The 19,558-nt window shown below is 43.5% G+C and overlaps 1 pseudogene; it reads left to right on the forward strand.

Moving 5' to 3' along the window:
- The window catches only part of LOC138666768 (zinc finger protein 721-like), a 112,831-nt pseudogene extending 101,276 nt beyond the window's left edge, over nucleotides 1-11,555 (forward strand).
- Nucleotides 11,556-19,558: the final 8,003 nt, after the last annotated feature.

Raw genomic sequence — 19,558 nt, forward strand, 5'->3', positions numbered from 1 at the left:
CAGCGCCAGAGCTTCGTTTCCACATGCGAGACACGGACGTGTTCCTCGCATGTGAAAACAAGCCCTAAGGCCGGGATCACACATGCGAGAAACACGTCCGTGTCTCGCATGTGAAATCCAAGCTGTGGCGCCAGCACTTCGGAGCGGAGCGTGCGGCCGCATAGCAACACATGGAGCCGCACGCTCCGCTCTGGAGTGCCGGCACCAGAGCTTGGATTTCACATGCGAGACACGGACGTGTTTCTCGCATGTGTGATCCCGGCCTAATATGTGGCATTTTTTTGTACATGTCCATTCTGATTTAGTAAGTGCTGTGATGTGCTGGCGCTGTATGAGATTATAATTCATAAAAATAAAGGCATGTTACCAGCACTGGTGAAAGTGAAAGAAAATAAAAATTAGGCTCCATGCCTGCGCAGTATGACATCCACATACAGATTGGACGCAGTCATCCTGATTTGGGGGGCGTCTACATTGACAATCATGTTTATTGGATTCGCTGCCACGTACCAGGATGTCTGCAGATTTTTTAACACCCAAAATTCGCAACAAGCTGCGTTTTGGGAGCACATGACAAATCCTGATGCATCCTGATCCTGATGCAATTGCAGGTCCATGCGTCCCTATGTCAAGTGTAGAGATGCAATCTGGACCACGTAGTATATTGCCCAGCCACGTAGTATATTGGTCAGCCACGTAGTATATTGCCCAGTGACGTAGTATATTGCCCAGTGACGTAGTATATTGCCTAGAGACGTAGTTTATTGCACAGCCACGTAGTATATTGCCCAGTTACATAGTATATTGCACAGCCACGTAGTATATTGCCCAGTTACATAGTATATTGCGCAGTCACGTAGTATATTGCCAAGTGACGCAGTATACAGCACAGAGCCACATAGTATATTGAACAGTGACGTAGAATACAGCACAGAGCCACATTGTATATTGCACAGCGACGTAGTATACAGCACAGAGCCACGTAGTATATTGCCCAGTCACGTAGTATATTGCCCAGCCAGGTTTGTCACAGGTTAAAAAATAAAAAATAAACATATACTCACCTTTCCGAGGGCCCCTTGTAGTCCACGGCAGCTTCCGGTCCCAGGGCTGGTATGGGCACAGGACCTGTGATGACGTCGCGGTCACATGACCGTGACATCATGGCAGGTCGTTCTCCCATACCATCTTTGCCACCGGAACCTGCAACGGAAGATGGCGCCGGCACGAGCGACTACGGAGGGTGAGTATAGCAGGTTGTTTTTTTTAAATTATTTTTAACATTACATTTTTTACTATTGATGCCGCATAGGCATCATCACGTAATTTTTTTCATTTATGGTATTTAGTTAAAAAATTGTTGGAAAACTCAACATGAAAGGCACTAAAGGGTGCAAGTTTATAATATGCAGGGTGTTGTGAAATTATACATTTGCAGCATATCTCTATTATTATCTAATATATTTCTATCATCTATCTATATTTGTTATATAAGATTGCTTTATTAGTTTGTAAACTAGTTTCAAGTTACAGATATTAAAGGAAAAAATCCAGTCCAAATTGCTAATAAAATTACACCAAAATTTATTTTTACAAAAAATAATGATAACACACAAAAACAAATTATATACAAGGAAATGTACAACTTATACAATACATGGGTTTTAAGTCGCTAGGTGATTAGATAAACAGGTGTAGAAATAAGGCCAAAGAAAGGTCAGGATGTGTATATGCATTGGATGCAACAACAGGGCATGTAATGTATTATATTGGGCTATGGCATGTCACACTGCAGCGATGCAGGTATGTGCAGACTCCACGAGGGAGAGTGGGTGAGAGGAAAAGAGGGCGCACTTGCCGCCCCACAGCACAGTGCACGCTGCACTGCGCCACCAGGTGGCAACAGAGAGTGATAATAAATGATCAATCATCATTATGGGTAACTAATCCCTTTTCATTTTATATGATCATGCATTGATAACAGGTGCAGCAGTGTGATTTGGGGATCATTACATTTTATGCTATGGTGGTCTGTTAAAGCATACTTAGCCATATATATGTGACATGCCATAGCCCAATATAACAGACTAGATGGTGGCCCGATTCTAACGCATCGGGTATTCTAGAATATGCATGTCCACGTAGTATATTGCCCAGCCACGTAGTATATTGCCCAGCCACGTAGTATATTGCCCAGCTATGTAATATATTGCCCAGTCACGTAGTATGTTGCAGAGTCACGTAGTATATTGCCCAGTGACGTAGTATATTGCCCAGCCACGTAGTATACAGCACAGAGCCACGTAGTATACAGCAAAGACACGTAGTATATTGGCCAGTCACGTTGTATATTGCCCAGCCACGTATGTAACAGGTTAAAGAATAAAAAATAAACATACTCCCCTTCTGAAGGGCCCTTGTAGTCCTGTTGCCTGTGTGCGGTGCACGCGGCAGCTTCCGGGAGGTTTAGTAAGAGCGCAGGACCTGTGATGACGTCGCGGTCACATGACCGTGACGTCATGGCAGGTCCTTCTCGCACAGCATCCTTAGCACCGGAACCTGCCGCTTGCACTGCCGAGGACAGGACGACATGTCGGAGGGTGAGAATAACGTGTTTTTTTTTATTATTATTACTTGTAACATTAGATCTTTTTACTATTGATGCTGCATACACATCAATAGTAAAAAAGTTGGTCACACAGGGTTAATAGCTGCGTAACCGGAGTGCGTTACACCGCGCTCCGGTAACGCTGGCATTAACCCTGTGTGAGGGCTGACTGGATGACTGGAGGGGAGTATGGAGCGGGCACTGACTGCGGGGAGGAAAGAGCGGCCATATTGCCGTCGGACTGTGGCCGTCGCTGATTGGTCGTGGCAATGGTCGTGAGCGTTTTGCCACGACCAATCAGCGACTTGGATTCCATGACAAACAGAGGCCGCGACCAATGAATATCCGTGATAGAAGGACAGACAGACAGAAAGACGGAAGTGACCCTTAGACAATTATATAGTAGATTACATGTCCTGTTGTTGCACCCCATGCATATACACATCCTGACCTTTCTTCGGCCCTGTGGATCTAATCACCTAGTGATTTAAAAACCCATGTATTGTATAAGTTGTACATTTCCTTGGATAGAATTTGCTTTTGTGTGTTATTGTTCTTTGTAAAAATAAATTTTGGTGTAATTTTATTGGCAATTTGGACTCGATTTTCTCCTTGAATATGCATAGTGTAGTGAGTTGCTTTGTATATGGGTATATAGCATTATATTACTGGTAAATATATGTGGATCTAGTTTTAAGTTACATAGAGCATTATTATAGCATGTAAAAGATGATGTTAAAAACACATCGCATGTCATACGGATGCTACGTGAGAAAAATCGCACACTTACATAGCACTCACATGACATACGGAATTACATACTCATAACACTCGTCCAACTTTTCGAGATGAACATTGGAGCTATTTTTAATACGCTGATGTGAGCAAACCTTACAAAGAGACTGTTCAAAGGCCTATTTTTTGCATAAAGGTTCTTTTAAGTCATAAAGGTAGTGACCACATTAAGAAAAACAGGCTAAAATGATATAGGTCTCTGCTTCACTTTACCATGCGTTGTTTTAGGGTGGTTTCACATTGTGTTTAGGCACCTGTTAAGTGGCAAAAGGGATTCAGATGTATGCGCCGATGGGTCTATAGTCTATAAGGGTGCCGACAGAGTGAACGTGCTCTCTGTCATGCATCATTTTCAAGTGTGTATGCCTACTGGCGGCAGACACTCAGGGGTCATTCCATATCAAGTGATCCAAATATGAATATTTTTTTTACCTCACGTCTTTAGATTTTTTTTATTTGTTTTTATGAAGTACAACTTTAGTTAATTACAAATTAAAAGTTCAGAATTTTTTTCTTCATCAGTTAATTTTTTACAGATTTTTAAAGTTTTGAAAAAGCGCGGATTTTGGCCTCGTATGGCTTTACATTTGTTATCATATCTTCGGCTAGAATTAAAGGGAACCTGTCACCCCGAAAATTGCGGGTGAGGTAAGCCCATTGGCATCAGGGGCTTATCTACAGCATTCTGTAATGCTGTAGATAAGCCCCCGATGTTACCTGAAAGAGGAGAAAAAGACGTTAGATTATACTCACCCAAGGGCGGTCCCGCTGCTGGTCCGGTCGGATCGGCGTCTCTGGTCCACTGCGGCGCCTCCTATCTTCATTCCAAGACGTCCTCTTCTGATCTTCAGTCACGGCTCCGGCGTACTTTGTCTGCCCTGTTGAGGGCAGAACAAAGTACTGCAGTGCGCAGGCGCCGGAAAGGTCAGAGAGGCCCGGCGCCTGCGCACTGCAGTACTTTGCTCTGCCCTCAACAGGGCAGACAAAGTACGCCTGCGCCGGAGCCGTGGCTGAAGATCAGAAGAGGACGTCATGGAATGAAGATGGGAGGCACCGCAGCGGATCAGAGACACCCATCCGACCGGACCAGCAGCAGGACCGCCCCTGGGTGAGTATAATCTAACGTCTTTTTCTCCTCTTTCAGGTAACATCGGGGGCTTATCTACAGCATTACAGAATGCTGTAGATAAGCCCCTGATGCCGGTGGGCTTACCTCACCCGTGATTTTCGGGGTGACAGGTTCCCTTTAAGATATAGAGGTGGGAGAGGCATCATTTTTCTCAGAACGGTACCAGCTTTCATTTGATATGTCACAAGACTATGTTTCTTTATATTTTGTTTTGGAGAAATCAAATTTAATATTTTGATGCGCAATTCTGAAAAAAACGTATGTTTTAAAATTGTGAAAACATGCATGTGTGTTACTCGTGTCCTTGTTTATATTTGTACAGGGAGTCAACTTGGGATCTATCAAATTTGTATTTTTTTTAAGCCTTGAATCATCTGATTTTGTTTGTGTGAGTTTCTTCCTTTTTTCTTTTCAAATTACAACTTATTGCATTCAACATTTATATGTAACAATAAAGAAACACAAAAAAACAAATACCGAAGTGCCAGAATAAATACATCTTAATCATCATAACAACTTGCTCAGCATTTTCAACCTGAATTCTTTGAACAAGCCAAAAGATAAAAGGTGATCACATCCTCAAGTGTGATTTTCTAAATACAGTCTCATCATAATTATATGTTACAAACAAGATTAAAAGAACCAATATTTCTACCACCTATTTATACATGGAACAATTTTTTTTTCTACTACATCACTAAACATGTCATTTCTGAAGTGTTTAAGAAGAATAGTACAGTAGTTAAATCCTCGTTCTATAAAATATGAACTAATCAAACAATTAATAGTAGGGTTTTACACTGGCCTGTTATCATCAATGTGTCCCTTCTAGTGGGTGAAATGTCATCTTGTCCATAAGGGCTCAGTAGCAATGGCCGTTTCCTTTTGTGTCAGAGTATGTGCGGCCTGTCATGGTGCTCGGCTCCACCTGAGTTATATCTGATTTTTGTTCACTTTTACAATGTCTGATTTTCTTGGATACACAAAGGACGGCGCTGGACCAGAAAGTGCAGAAAAGTCCTTTCTACGTCTTCATTTTCACAATCTTTGGAGAGTTCAGTAGCCGCCAGCGCCGATCATATTCACAGGTCACATAGCCAGTTGTGTCATCCATTGCCGATCTTGTGCCGCCTTCTACCACGTCATGGTCGTCACTGTCTTTATTTCCACCACATGGGAGGACAGTGCGGTATTGCTGAGTCCCTGTGATGGGTTCTGCTTCCTGTAACTGATGTTATAACAAGCTCTCCTCCTCTTCGTAGTCCAGGTTTGTACAATACATGAACTGGATGTTAAGAATATTTTTCTCCCTCCATTTGAGGAGGTGCCTGGGTGATAAGATTTGGTGTGAATATGGCCTCTGGAGGCTGGAGCTGCCAGCCTTTCATCTGCTCTGCAGTCACTGTCTACGCCTGGTCATTCTCAGCCCTAACAAAGCTTCTCCTCTGTCCTCTCCTGCTTCTAAGTGGTAACATAATAAAATAATACAGTAATATCTAGCAATCATGGATTATTTGGTAAATATAGACCCCACACTGTTAGACCACAGGCTGAACAGATCTGAAATCAAGATTTTTGAACTGACACTGTAATAGTTTTATTTTTTAAAATATGATCCCATCACGATCCCATCTTGTATTTTGGTACAGATGTGGCTGGGAGCATAGCAGGCACATGTGCAGTTTTTGAAATTTTTAAATTAAAGGGAACCTGTCACCTGAATTTGGCGGGACTGGTTTTGGGTCATATGGGCGGAGTTTTCGGGTGTTTGATTCACCCTTTCCTTACCCGCTGGCTGCATGCTGGCTGCAATATTGGATTGAAGTTCATTCTCTGTCCTCCATAGTACACGCCTGCGCAAAGCAATCTTGCCTTGCGCAGGCGTGTACTATGGAGGACAGAGAATGAACTTCAATCCAATATTGCAGCCAGCATGCAGCCAGCGGGTAAGGAAAGGGTGAATCAAACACCCGAAAACTCCGCCCATATGACCCAAAACCAGTCCCGCCAAATTCAGGTGACAGAGTCCCTTTAAACGTTTTTTTCGGAAATGCGTTTTAAAGTTTTGCGCTTGCGTTCGCATAGGTAAAATACTATCAAAGCTACTCTTGTGACATATCTGGTGAAAGCCTGTACAGTTCTGAGTAGCATGGTGTTTATTTTGTTTCTCAATCTTTTTTCTAGCCTGAGTTATGGGGAGAAATGTAAAGGCAGGCAACACCGAAATTCGCACTTTTTCTGAACTTTGAAAATCAATAAAAAAAATTTAAAAAATATCTAGAATTTTTTCTTCTTCACATTTTGCATTCTCTGACACACTGTTACCAAATAACAAAATCTCAAAAGAATTAAAAATATAGTGGTAAAAATCATTGGTTCACTTGACATGGAATGACCCTCAGACGTAGTAGACTGCATGTGGTGTCCATTTCCAGTAGGCGTATACGCCTGAAAATGAACGGCAGAACACAAGTTCACTCTGTTGGCACCGTTATAGTCTGTGGCCACTTCGGTGCATATGTCCGAATCCCATTTTGTGGGCTTTCCGACGTGTGCCCCAAGGGGGCCACTGAACAGATGCATAATTGCGGTGAGAAAGCACCCTTACCCTTTTCTACTCTAAGTTGTGTTAGTTCTACTTTAGTTTTCGCTATGCCGTAGCTTTAATATTGGGTGATTTAGTAGTAGAATTACTAGTGACTTACATCGATCACTTTATGTGCTCCAGGGGCTCCCATGTCAAAAACATTTTCTATGGGTGGAACCATTCTTTTAAAATAGTGCGTTTGAGAGGGTAGTGGTACGTTGGATATGCAAAAATGACTCAATCTGGGTTGGTCTTCTCAAAGAGGTGGCCTTTTGGAGGTATTGCAAATCTGCTGTGCAGTTCAAACACTTGTCACTATTACAGTCTCCTTTTTGCATGCAACGTTTAGTTTGCAAAGGTACAGAAACGGTTTAAATATGATTGTTAAAATATTATTCACAGCTTTAAGTTTAATGGTCCAACACCAACAGCCAATAACGACAATGATATCTTTAAAGCAATTACTGAAGTCCCTGCCATATTACACTCATTATCAACAGTTATGGCAGACTAGTTATTTAAATTTACTTATTTATGCCAAATGATAATCTGCTATTGACTTTTTTCCATTTTCTTTTTTTGTAGATCTATCATACTGTATATGATTGGGGAGAGTGATACAAACCCTTCTCTGGATTGTAGTAAAAAAGTATTATGGAAGCAATCAACCAGATCTCAAACGTAGATCGTGAACACTGGAAAAATGATGGGACTCACAAATCAGTCTTATCTGTTCATAATAACATTGTGACCAGATGTCATAAAGAGACACAATATCCCTTTGCTCAGATTAAGGAGGAACCATTAATTTCTGATGGAGTAAATCTCACAGACCCTGATATTCTTACACCCTCAGATCATACCCAGAAATATCAATCTCTTCATGTTAAGGAGGAACCAGCTAGTAACAATGGATCAGCCTTGAAATATCCTAATAAATTGGTATATGACATGCAAAATTCTTTTGCTTTTATTAAGGAGGAATCTTGCGATGGAGGTAACAGCATGGTTCCTGAAACTTACATGTCCAAAATTCACACACATAATTTATCTCCTTGTATTAAGGAAGGACTTGTCTCAATTGATAAAAAACAAGTCAACACTTGTACCCAACGATACCCATCTACTCGCATTAAAGAGGAATCAGACTCAGCAGAAGAAAATGCTCGTTTTGGTTCTCCTGTAGGTATTACACAATATTCATCATGTCATATAAAAGATGAAGTGGACTTAGCAGAGGAAGACACCTTTACTGATTTGCCATCAGATTACACACAATTTTCTCCTGCTCATATGAAGCTCGAATCAGTGTCATGTGATGCAGAAAACCTCACAGATGTTTTCTCAAATTATACAAAGACACCTCTTAATTCTGTTAACTTGAAGGAAGAATCACTTTCAGGTAAAGAAGATAAAATCACAGAGTACACAGTGGTGTGTATAAAAGAAGAGTCTGTTTCTGGTGAAGATGACAATATTATAGACAATGATAAATATTTGTTTACTGAGTGTACATATTCACAGTTAAATGAAGATTGGTCACAAAGTGAGGATGAAAGTTCAAATGACTTAGAAGAAAAATTATTTTCTTGCCCAGTTTGTAAAAAGCAATTCAGTTATAAATCACATCTTTGTAGGCACCTTAAAACCCACACTGGAATAAAACCATTCTCCTGCTCTCATTGTGGGAAGTGTTTTTCACGTCTAGATCAGTGCTTAACACATCAGAAGACACATAATGGTGAAAAACCTTTTTCATGCTCATATTGTGACAAGAGGTTTTCTCAGAAGTCCCATTTGAGTGTCCATGAGAGGTCTCACACAGGTGACAAACAATTTGCTTGTTTCTATTGTGGAAAACGGTTTTCTCAAAAGGCAAGACTGATTGCCCATGAAAAATACCACATGGATGACAAAAGATTTTCGTGCTCTTTCTGTGGGAGATGTTTTTTACGTCATGAACAGTGTGAGGCTCATCAAAGAACACACACAGGAGAGAAGCCATATCCATGTTCATACTGTGAGAAAGGATTCAATCAACGAGCGCAGCTTATCATACATGAGAGAGTCCACACAGGGGAGAAACCGGTCTCCTGTCCAGACTGTGGAAAATGTTTCTCTCAGAGATCTAATTTTATTACCCACCAGAGAATCCATACGGGAGAAAAGCCCTACTCATGTTCTCACTGTGAGAAATGTTTCAACACGCAGACAAGTCTCATTCTACACATGAGAGGCCATACAGGAGAGAAACCATATACATGTGCAGAGTGTGGGAAATGCTTCACCCACAAATCAGTATATAGCAAACATCAGCGAGTTCATACAGGGGAAAAGCCATTTTCATGCACTGTATGTGACAGACGTTTTTCTCAAAAAGCTCCACTTATAGCACATCAGCGGACGCACACCGGAGAGAAGCCTTTCTCATGTCCTGATTGTGGAAAGAAGTTCTCTCAGAAAGGACATCTTGTGACCCATCAAAGAATTCACACAGGGGAGAAGCCATTTTCCTGCTCTGAATGTGGAAATAGTTTTAACACTCACTCCAGTCTTATTTTCCATCAAAGACTACATACAGGAGAAAAACCATATCCTTGTACAGTTTGTGAAAAGAGTTATACAAATAAATCTCAGCTAGTAAAACATCTGAAGATCCATTCAGGAGAAAAGCCATTTGCATGCCCAGAATGCAGTAAATGTTTTACCCGTAAGGCTGATTTTGTTGTCCATCAGCGGGTTCACACTGGGGAGAAGCCCTATCCCTGCTCCGAATGTGGAAAACGATTTACTATCCACCAAAATCTTGTACTACACCAACGAATCCACACTGGAGAAAAACTATGTTTTTGTTCCGAATGTGGGAAGTGTTTTACACGGAAGTCTGATTTTGTGATCCATCAAAGAGTACACACAGGGGAAAGACCATACTCATGTACCGAATGTGGCAAAAGTTTCAGCATTCATCAAAATCTCATTTTGCACCAGAGAATCCACACAGGCGAAAAACCATACTTGTGTGCAGAGTGTGGTAAAACTTTTGGCCAAAAGTGCACTTTGAATAGACATGTAAAAATACACAAAGGGGAAAAACGACGTTCTTATAAATGATTCATGGATGTTTTCTAGTGCTTGATTTTATGTTACTAAATTTATAATATACATTTATAATTGTCAAACTTTTACCATAATCATGTGAAAGTCCCTGAAACAACACTATAATTTTTAAAACGCACTATTAGGGTTCACTTCTTCTCAGTGGTATGTCTGTATTAGCTCAATATTTATAGTGAATGCTGGCTTGCTGACACCAATAGTGAGTCCCAGGGGGTTCCAGCGGTTGGATCCCTGTAATAAACTTATTGTTGGGTAACTTTTTAAACCAAAAAGAGGGTTCCTGAAAAAAACAACATTTAAGTTTGAGTTAAACTTGTAATTGCGTCTCCTGACTCAGTCATACTCATAGTGAGCAGCTTAGGCTATATACACATGTCCAGTAATGATCCGGTAGAACGGATCCAGCAGAAATCCATTAGGAAAAAAGTTGTGCTGACAACTCTTTAATCCGTTATTCACTAATTGATCTCTGCCAGATCTGTTTTTTTAACATTGGAGTCAATGGGCAACGTATCCATAAATGCGGCATCCGTTGTCGTCTATTTCTAACGGATTCAGCAACAGTTACAATCAGATAAGTGTGTGTGTAAACATGCACCCGTAAATTAGGTGGGCTCTCATCGCTACAGAAATGCCAAACGTGGACGCTACATGTGCTTTATATGCACACTGGCGTTCAGAAGGGAGAGGGACATTTGGATTTGTGAGCGCATCATTTGCTGATTTACTTTTGGGAAGTGAGGAGCAATTTAGCTTTTCCAGATCCTTTATACTACCAGTAACCACCCCTATATTTTTGTTAACAAATGACAGACCTGAGTGGGGACGTGCTATTTTTGTGGATTGATTTGAAGCCTTTGTTGGGAACATTTTACATAACATTTTGAATCATATTTATCCTTCGCTCTATGCTGAGCACCTAAATCGGGGTTTCCACCTAAATCTCTGAATTACGTGATTCAGATGAAACCCCAAAGGGATTCATTCACTATAATGAGGCAGCAGAGTTACTCTGGACGCCATCTAGTCTTTGTTCACCTGTGTCCTTTTCAGAAATTCACAAAACAACTTTGGTCAACGTCACTTTTATGCTTGCTTGAAAAGACAGACACCATCGGATCACAGGTCAGGCGGCGTCCACAGTGCTTCCACCTGTCTCTTTATAAGGAATCTTCCATCAGCTGTTCCATTTGAGTCACATATTTGAGATTTCCACAGAAAATCTGGTGGGAGTGCTCAGCATAGAGCGCAAGATAAATGTGCATCAAGCCATACTGTGATATTTGGGAGGCAGAATTAATAAATCAACAAGTAAATAATTGGTTTCATTTATTTTTTACACCGTTCCTCGTACAGTATAAGTGATTAGATGACTTTATTCTTCGGGTCAGTGCAATTACAGTGATACCAAATTATATCTTATTAATGTTTGGCTGCTGTCACATACTAAAAGATACTTTTTACTGCTAAATTTTTGCATTGCCTTTTTTTTGAGCGCTATTATTTTTCCATATTTCAGCCTACAGTCCTGAGGGGGCTTGTTTTTTTTGCAGGACGAGTTGATGTTTTTATTGGCAGCATTTTCAGGCACATGATATTTTTTGATCACTTTTGTTTCCGATTTTTGAGAGGCAAAATGAACAAAAAACAGCAATTCAGGAATGAATTGATATTCTTCGGGTCAGTACGATTAGAGTGAGCAACATTTATCATTTTTTTATGTATTGGCGCTTTTACACAATTTTTTTAGAAAAAAGATTTGTTTGCATCACATATTTTGAGAGCAATAACTTTTTTTACTTTTACACTGATGGAGCTGTATGGCAGCTTGTTCATTGCAGAACAAGATGACGTTTTCAGAGATACAATTTTATTTACATTCATCTTTGTTTTATTCCACTTTTTGTTAGGCTGTAAAATGAATAAGCATAGTTTTTTGCCTTTTATTTTTTTGTTACAGTGTTCACTAGAGGAGTTAATGAGTATGGCAGTTTTATAGGTTGGGTCATTCCAAATGCGTATAAGTAGCAAGGTAGAACCATAGTTAGCACTAGGACTACTGGTATAGTCATTTTGACTACTTACTTGCAGTAGTTCTAGTCAGGGTTCACGAGTCCAGTAGTCCTAGTGTTAAATCATAAAAAATAACTTTTAATTATATCTGTTAAAAGAGCCCACGTACCCAATGGACATACGTAAATACCAAAAGCACAACACACAATGTACCTATACTGTCAGACGCTCCCAGCGAGCGCTGTAAAGCTCCAGCACGGTGAATAAGAGACCTTTTCTCCCCGAAACTTATACACCATATAGCATAATACCCTTAGGCCTTTCCACTGTTTTTCCTACAGTCTGCATACACTTAACTCACAGCGTAGAGTGGGATGGTCCGAGCTGCCCGTACTTATGAGGAAGGCCCTTGGGAGAATCTCTAATGAGGGAGGATGCGATTTAGAGTTTGGATGCAATCCGGAGGAATGAGGCGTTGAACGGGCATGTAGAGGGCCTTCCTCATAAGTATGGGCAGCTCGGACCATCCCACTCTACGCTGTGAAGGAAGGAACTTACATCTTGGGTGAGATTGTTCCTTTTTTATACCCTGGCAGTAATTTTCACCCGCTTTCATAGGATCTGCTTTAGTTTTAAGTGTATACAGACTGTAGGAAAAACAGTGGAAAGGCCTAAGGGCAGGGCTGCCACTAGAAATTTCGGGGCCCCATACTGGCAAAATTTTCAGGGCCCCCTTGAGACTCCGCCCAGGCTCCACCCCAGCCCCGCCTCCAGGCTCCACCCCTCGAACTGTCCACAGTCCCACCGCTCTCTCTTGGAAAAACTCCACTTCTCACCAATCACACATTAACAGTTCCCATCACCAGATCACACATATAGCAGGCAGCTTTTGTTTTGGCCAAAAGATTTTTTAAGCCGCCACCATAACACGGTAGACACTTTTGGCCGGGCCCTACTCTGCTGTAACCTATTAAATATTTGTTAAAATATGCAATACAATTTAGGTATATTTTTATTTATTTTTCAATTTTTAAAATGCCCAATAATATCACATAGAAGGAACAAATACCACAACACCATGACCAGATGACATATTACCACCACAGTGATCGAATAATATCACATACAAGGAACAAATACCACAACACCATGACCAGACCACATATTACCACCACAGTGATCGAATAATATCACATACAAGGAACAAATACCACAACACCATGTCCAGACCACATATTACCACCACATAGTGACTGAATACTACAATTCTGATCAGTAATTTTTAAAAAAGCACCATACTATCACCATAAGTGCCATTATACACAGGAGATCTGTACTTAGTATGCAGTGTCTGTGTACAGATAATATAGTGATCACTAGTGAAATTATACACAGGAGCTCTGTATACAGTGTATAGTGTCAGTGTATAGGTAACACACTGACTCACCAGTGACGTCTCTAGGTGAAGTCCTTCATCTTTCATCCAGCACAGACCGCCATCATTTCATCCAGCCAGGACTTCTCTCTGCAGGAAATAACACAGTTATCTCGAGCTCCGCTTGCAGAACACATTACTTAATTTTTCACAACTTCTACATTACACCACATGAAGAAGGCGACATAGTATCACTCTATACAGTAACAGGACCGCCCCCCATTTAAAACAGTATACTCAAAAAATAAAATAAATACATCACTGCAGTAATAATATCCCTAAATTAGCCCCTATGGTATTAATAATATCACCCAGCCTGGCCCCGTGTGTCTCATTCCTGGCGTCAGCCAGATATTCTCCCATCCTGCCCTCATGAGTATCCATTCTGCCCCATATGATCTCCTTATCCTGCCCCATATGATCGCCCCATGTGATCTCTCTATCCTGCCCCATCTGTCTCCATCATATCCATCCTGCCCCATGATCCTGCACGATCTGTCTCCAATTCTGCCCCCAGTGTCTCCAATCATGCCCCATGTCTCCATTCTGCCCCCTATGTCTCCAACCATGCCCCCATGTCTGCAATCCTGACACTTGTCTCCAATCATGCCCCCTGTGTCTCCATTCTGCCCCATCTGTCTCCAATCCTGCCCCATCTGTCTCCAGTCATGCCCCCATGTCTTTCATCCTGCCCCGTGTCTCCAATCATGCCCCATATCTCCATTCTGCCCCGTGTCTCGCATTCTGCCCCTGGGTCTCACAGTCTGCCCCTGGGTCCAGCATTCTGCACCTGTCACTGTGTCCAGCATTCTGCCCCTGTCACTGTGTCCAGCATTTCTGCCCCACTGTGTCCAGCATTCTGCCCCACTGTGTCCAACATTCTGCCCCACTGTGTGTCCAGCATTCTGCCCCACTGTGTCCAGCATTCTGCCCCACTGTGTCCACCATTCTGTCCCACTGTGTGTCCAGCATTTCTGCCCCACTGTGTCCAGCATTTCTGCCCCACTGTGTCCAGCATTTCTGCCCCACTGTGTCCAGCATTTCTGCCCCACTGTGTCCAGCATTTCTGCCCCACTGTGTCCAGCATTTCTGCCCCACTGTGTCCAGCATTTCTGCCCCACTGTGTCCAGCATTTCTGCCCCACTGTGTCCAGCATTCTGCCCCACTGTGTCCAGCATTCTGCCCCACTGTGTCCAGCATTCTGCCCCACTGTGTGTCCAGCATTTCTGCCCCTGTGTGTGTCCACCATTCTGTCCCACTGTGTCCAGCATTTCTGTCCCACTGTGTCCAGCATTTCTGCCCCACTGTGTCCAGCATTTCTGCCCCACTGTGTCCAGCATTTCTGCCCCACTGTGTCCAGCATTTCTGCCCCACTGTGTCCAGCATTTCTGCCCCACTGTGTCCAGCATTTCTGCCCCACTGTGTCCAGCATTTCTGCCCCACTGTGTCCAGCATTTCTGCCCCACCGTGTCCAGCATTTCTGCCCCTGTGTGTGTCCACCATTCTGTCCCACTGTGTCCAGCATTTCTGCCCCTGTGTCCAGCATTTCTGCCCCACTGTGTCCAGCATTTCTGCCCCACTGTGTCCAGCATTTCTGCCCCACTGTGTCCAGCATTCTGCCCCACTGTGTCCACCATTCTGCCCCACTGTGTCCGGCATTTCTGCCCCTGTGTGTCCACCATTCTGCCCCACTGTGTCCACCATTCTGCCCCTGTGTGTCCACCATTCTGCCCCTGTGTGTCCACCATTCTGCCCCACTGTGTCCAGCATTTCTGCCCCACTGTGTCCAGCATTTCTGCCCCTGTGTGTCCACCATTCTGCCCCACTGTGTCCACCATTCTGCCCCACTGTGTCCAGCATTTCTGCCCCACTGTGTCCGGCATTTCTGCCCCTGTGTGTCCACCATTCTGCCCCACTGTGTCCACCATTCTGCCCCTGTGTGTCCAGCATTTTTGCCCCTGTGTGTCCATCATCCTGCCCCCCGGATCGCAGCAGCTCTCAAAGAAAAAAAAAAAAAAACACAACTTCTTACCTGGCCAAGCTCCAGCACCGGGTGAAGCTCCCTCTCCAGGCTCCACACAGACGCACTCGCCGCCGGGCCCGGCGGCTGACAATGACGTCAGACGCCGGCGAGTGCGCACTGCGGCCCTATTCAGCCGCCAGCTGGCGGCTGTTAACTATTGACGTGCGGGCGCGGGCCCGCACGTCAATAGTGTGCCGCTGCCGCAGCGCCTGCAGGGGGGGCCCGGTGACCAGATGAGACGGGGCCCGATGCGGGCCCCCTCTGCTCACCGGGCCCCATACGCCAGTCACGGCTGTCATGCCCTGATGGCGGCCCTGCCTAAGGGTATTATGCTATATGGTGTATAAGTTTCGGGGAGAAGAGGTGTCTCTTATTCACCCGTGCTGGAGCTTTACAGCGCTTGCTGGGAGCGTCTGACAGTATGTGTGCATTGTGTGTTGTGCTTTAGGTATTTACGTATGTCCATTGGGCCTGTGGGCTCTTTTAACAGATATAATTAAAAGATTTTTTTTATGATTTAACTAGGGTTCTACCTTGCTACTTATACTTTTGAACTGATTGGAGGTATTACTAAATTAAGTTCATTCCAGATGCGGCAATACCAAATATGTGACCGTATTTTTTATCTACATAAACATGTATTTATTGGTCTAAACAGTTTTATTTTTACAATTTTTTTTAAATATTTTTTTTAATTTACTTAGTTTCTTTGTGTGACTTTAGCTTTCAGTCCTCTGATCGCTGTTGTAAAGCACTGCAATGCATGCTTGGTTAGCAAACTTTCCGTAGCCTGCTGACCCGGGTGTTGTCACGACGACCTCTGGTCACCATGGCAACATTCGGGCCCTTGCCATGATGGCGCCGAATGGAGGGAAGAATAAACAATTTCCAGTCGGCACAAAAAATCTGTGGCGCTTGTGTCTAGAGTTGGCATCCCATTGGCACGAGAACAGCAGGGCTTAGCCCGAGCACAAGTCCCACAGGACTGCACAAAAGAACGCACATCCCGTGACAAAGAAGGCCACCAAAAGGATCTAGCCACCAAATCTCTGGTACCAAAGATTCCAGGATGACCAGCCAACACCGAACAATGAACCTCAGAGATAACTCTACTAGTCCATCTATCAGGGACAAACAGTCTCTCCGCTGGACAACGGTCAGGTCTATCAGCCTGAAACTTCTGCAGCACGCGGCGCAAATCAGGGGAGATGGCAGACAAAATTACCCCCTCTTTAACAATACCCGCCGGCTCCGGAACACCCGGAGAGTCAGGCACAAAACTCCTTGACAGAGCATCAGCCTTCATATTCTTAGAACCCGGAAGGTATGAAACCACAAAATCAAAACGGGAGAAAAAGAGCGACCATCGAGCCTGTCTAGGATTCAACCGTTTGGCAGACTCGAGATAAGTCAAATTCTTGTGATCCGTCAAGACCACCACGCGATGTTTAGCTCCTTCAAGCCAATGTCGCCACTCCTCGAATGCCCACTTCATGGCCAACAACTCTCGATTGCCAACATCATAATTTCGCTCAGCAGGCGAAAACTTCCTGGAAAAGAAGGCACATGGTTTCATCACCGAGCCATCAGAACTTCTTTGCGACAAAACAGCCCCTGCTCCAATCTCAGAAGCATCAACCTCGACCTGAAACGGGAGCGAAACATCTGGCTGGCACAACACAGGGGCAGAAGAAAAACAATGCTTCAACTCCTGAAAAGCCTCTACAGCCGCAGAGGACCAATTGACCACATCAGCACCTTTCTTGGTCAAATCAGTCAACGGTTTAGCAATACTAGAAAAATTAGCGATGAAGCGATGGTAAAAATTAGCAAAGCCCAGGAACTTCTGCAGGCTCTTCACAGATGTCGGCTGAGTCCAATCATAAATGGCCTGAACTTTAACAGGGTCCATCTCGATATTAGAAGGGGAAAAAATGAAACCCAAAAATGAAACCTTCTGAACTCCAAAGAGACACTTTGACCCCTTCACAAACAAGGAATTCGCACGAAGGACCTGGAACACCATTCTGACCTGCTTCACATGAGACTCCCAATCATCCGAAAAGACCAAAATGTCATCCAAATATACAATCATGAATCTATCCAGGTACTCTCGAAAGATGTCATGCATAAAGGACTGAAACACTGATGGAGCATTGGCAAGTCCGAATGGCATTACTAGATACTCAAAATGGCCCTCGGGCGTATTAAATGCAGTTTTCCATTCATCGCCCTGTTTAATTCGCACAAGATTATACGCCCCTCGAAGATCTATCATGGTGAACCAACTAGCCCCCTTAATCCGAGCAAACAAATCAGACAGCAGCGGCAAAGGATACAGAAATTTGACTGTGATTTTATTAAGAAGGCGGTAATCAATACAAGGTCTCAAAAAGCCATCCTTCTTGGCCACAAAAAAGAACCCTGCTCCCAATGGTGACGACGACGGGCGAATATGACCCTTCTCCAAGGATTCCTTTATATAACTCCGCATAGCGGCATGCTCTGGCACAGATAAATTAAACAAACGGCCCTTAGGAAACTTACTACCAGGAATCAAATTAATAGCACAATCGCAATCCCTATGAGGAGGTAGGGCACCGGATTTGGGCTCTTTAAATACATCCCGGTAATCTGATAAAAACTCAGGGACTTCAGAAGGAGTGGAAGGCGAAATTGACAGCAATGGAACATCACCATGCACCCCCTGGCAACCCCAGCTGGACACAGACATAGATTTCCAATCTAACACTGGATTATGGACCTGTAGCCATGGCAACTCCAAAACGACCACATCATGCAGATTATGCAACACCAAAAAGCGAATATCCTCCTGATGTGCAGGAGCCATGCACATCGTCAATTGAGTCCAGTACTGAGGCTTATTCTTGGCCAAAGGCGTAGCATCAATTCCTCTCAATGGAATAGGATACTGCAAGGGCTCCAAGAAAAAACCACAGCGCCTGGCAAACTCCAAGTCCATCAAATTCAGGGCAGCGCCTGAATCCACAAATGCCATAACAGAATAGGACGACAGAGAGCAAATCAGAGTAACGGACAAAAGAAATTTAGACTGTACCGTACCAATGGTGGCAGACCTAGCGAACCGCTTAGTGCGCTTAGGACAATTGGAGATAGCATGAGTGGATTCACCACAGTAAAAACACAGCCCATTCCGACGTCTGTGTTCTTGCCGTTCAGCTCTGGTCAAAGTCCTATCACACTGCATAGGCTCAGGCCTATGCTCAGAGAATACCGCCAGATGGTGCACAGCTTTGCGCTCACGCAAGCGCCGATTGATCTGAATGGCCAAGGACATAGACTCATTCAGACCAGCAGGCGTGGGAAATCCCACCATGACATCCTTAAGGGCTTCAGAAAGACCCTTTCTGAAAATTGCCGCCAGGGCACACTCATTCCACTGAGTAAGCACAGACCACTTTCTAAACTTCTGACAGTACACCTCCGCTTCATCCTGACCCTGACACAAAGCCAGCAAGATTTTCTCTGCCTGATCCACTGAATTTGGTTCATCATAAAGCAATCCAAGCGCCAGAAAAAACGCATCAACATCACCCAATGCAGGATCTCCTGGCGCAAGGGAAAATGCCCAGTCTTGAGGGTCACCACGCAACAAAGAAATAATGATTTTTACTTGTTGAACGGTGTCACCAGAGGAGCGGGGTTTCAAAGCTAGAAACAGTTTACAATTATTTTTGAAATTCAGAAACTTAGATCTATCCCCAGAAAATAAATCAGGAATAGAAATTCTAGGCTCTAACATAAGATTCTGAACCACAAAATCTTGAATGTTTTGTACCCTTGCAGTGAGATGATCCACACAAGAGGAC

Source organism: Ranitomeya imitator, chromosome 2 (assembly GCF_032444005.1).
Source record: "Ranitomeya imitator isolate aRanImi1 chromosome 2, aRanImi1.pri, whole genome shotgun sequence".
In the NCBI taxonomy this organism is placed as follows: Eukaryota; Metazoa; Chordata; class Amphibia; order Anura; family Dendrobatidae; genus Ranitomeya; species Ranitomeya imitator.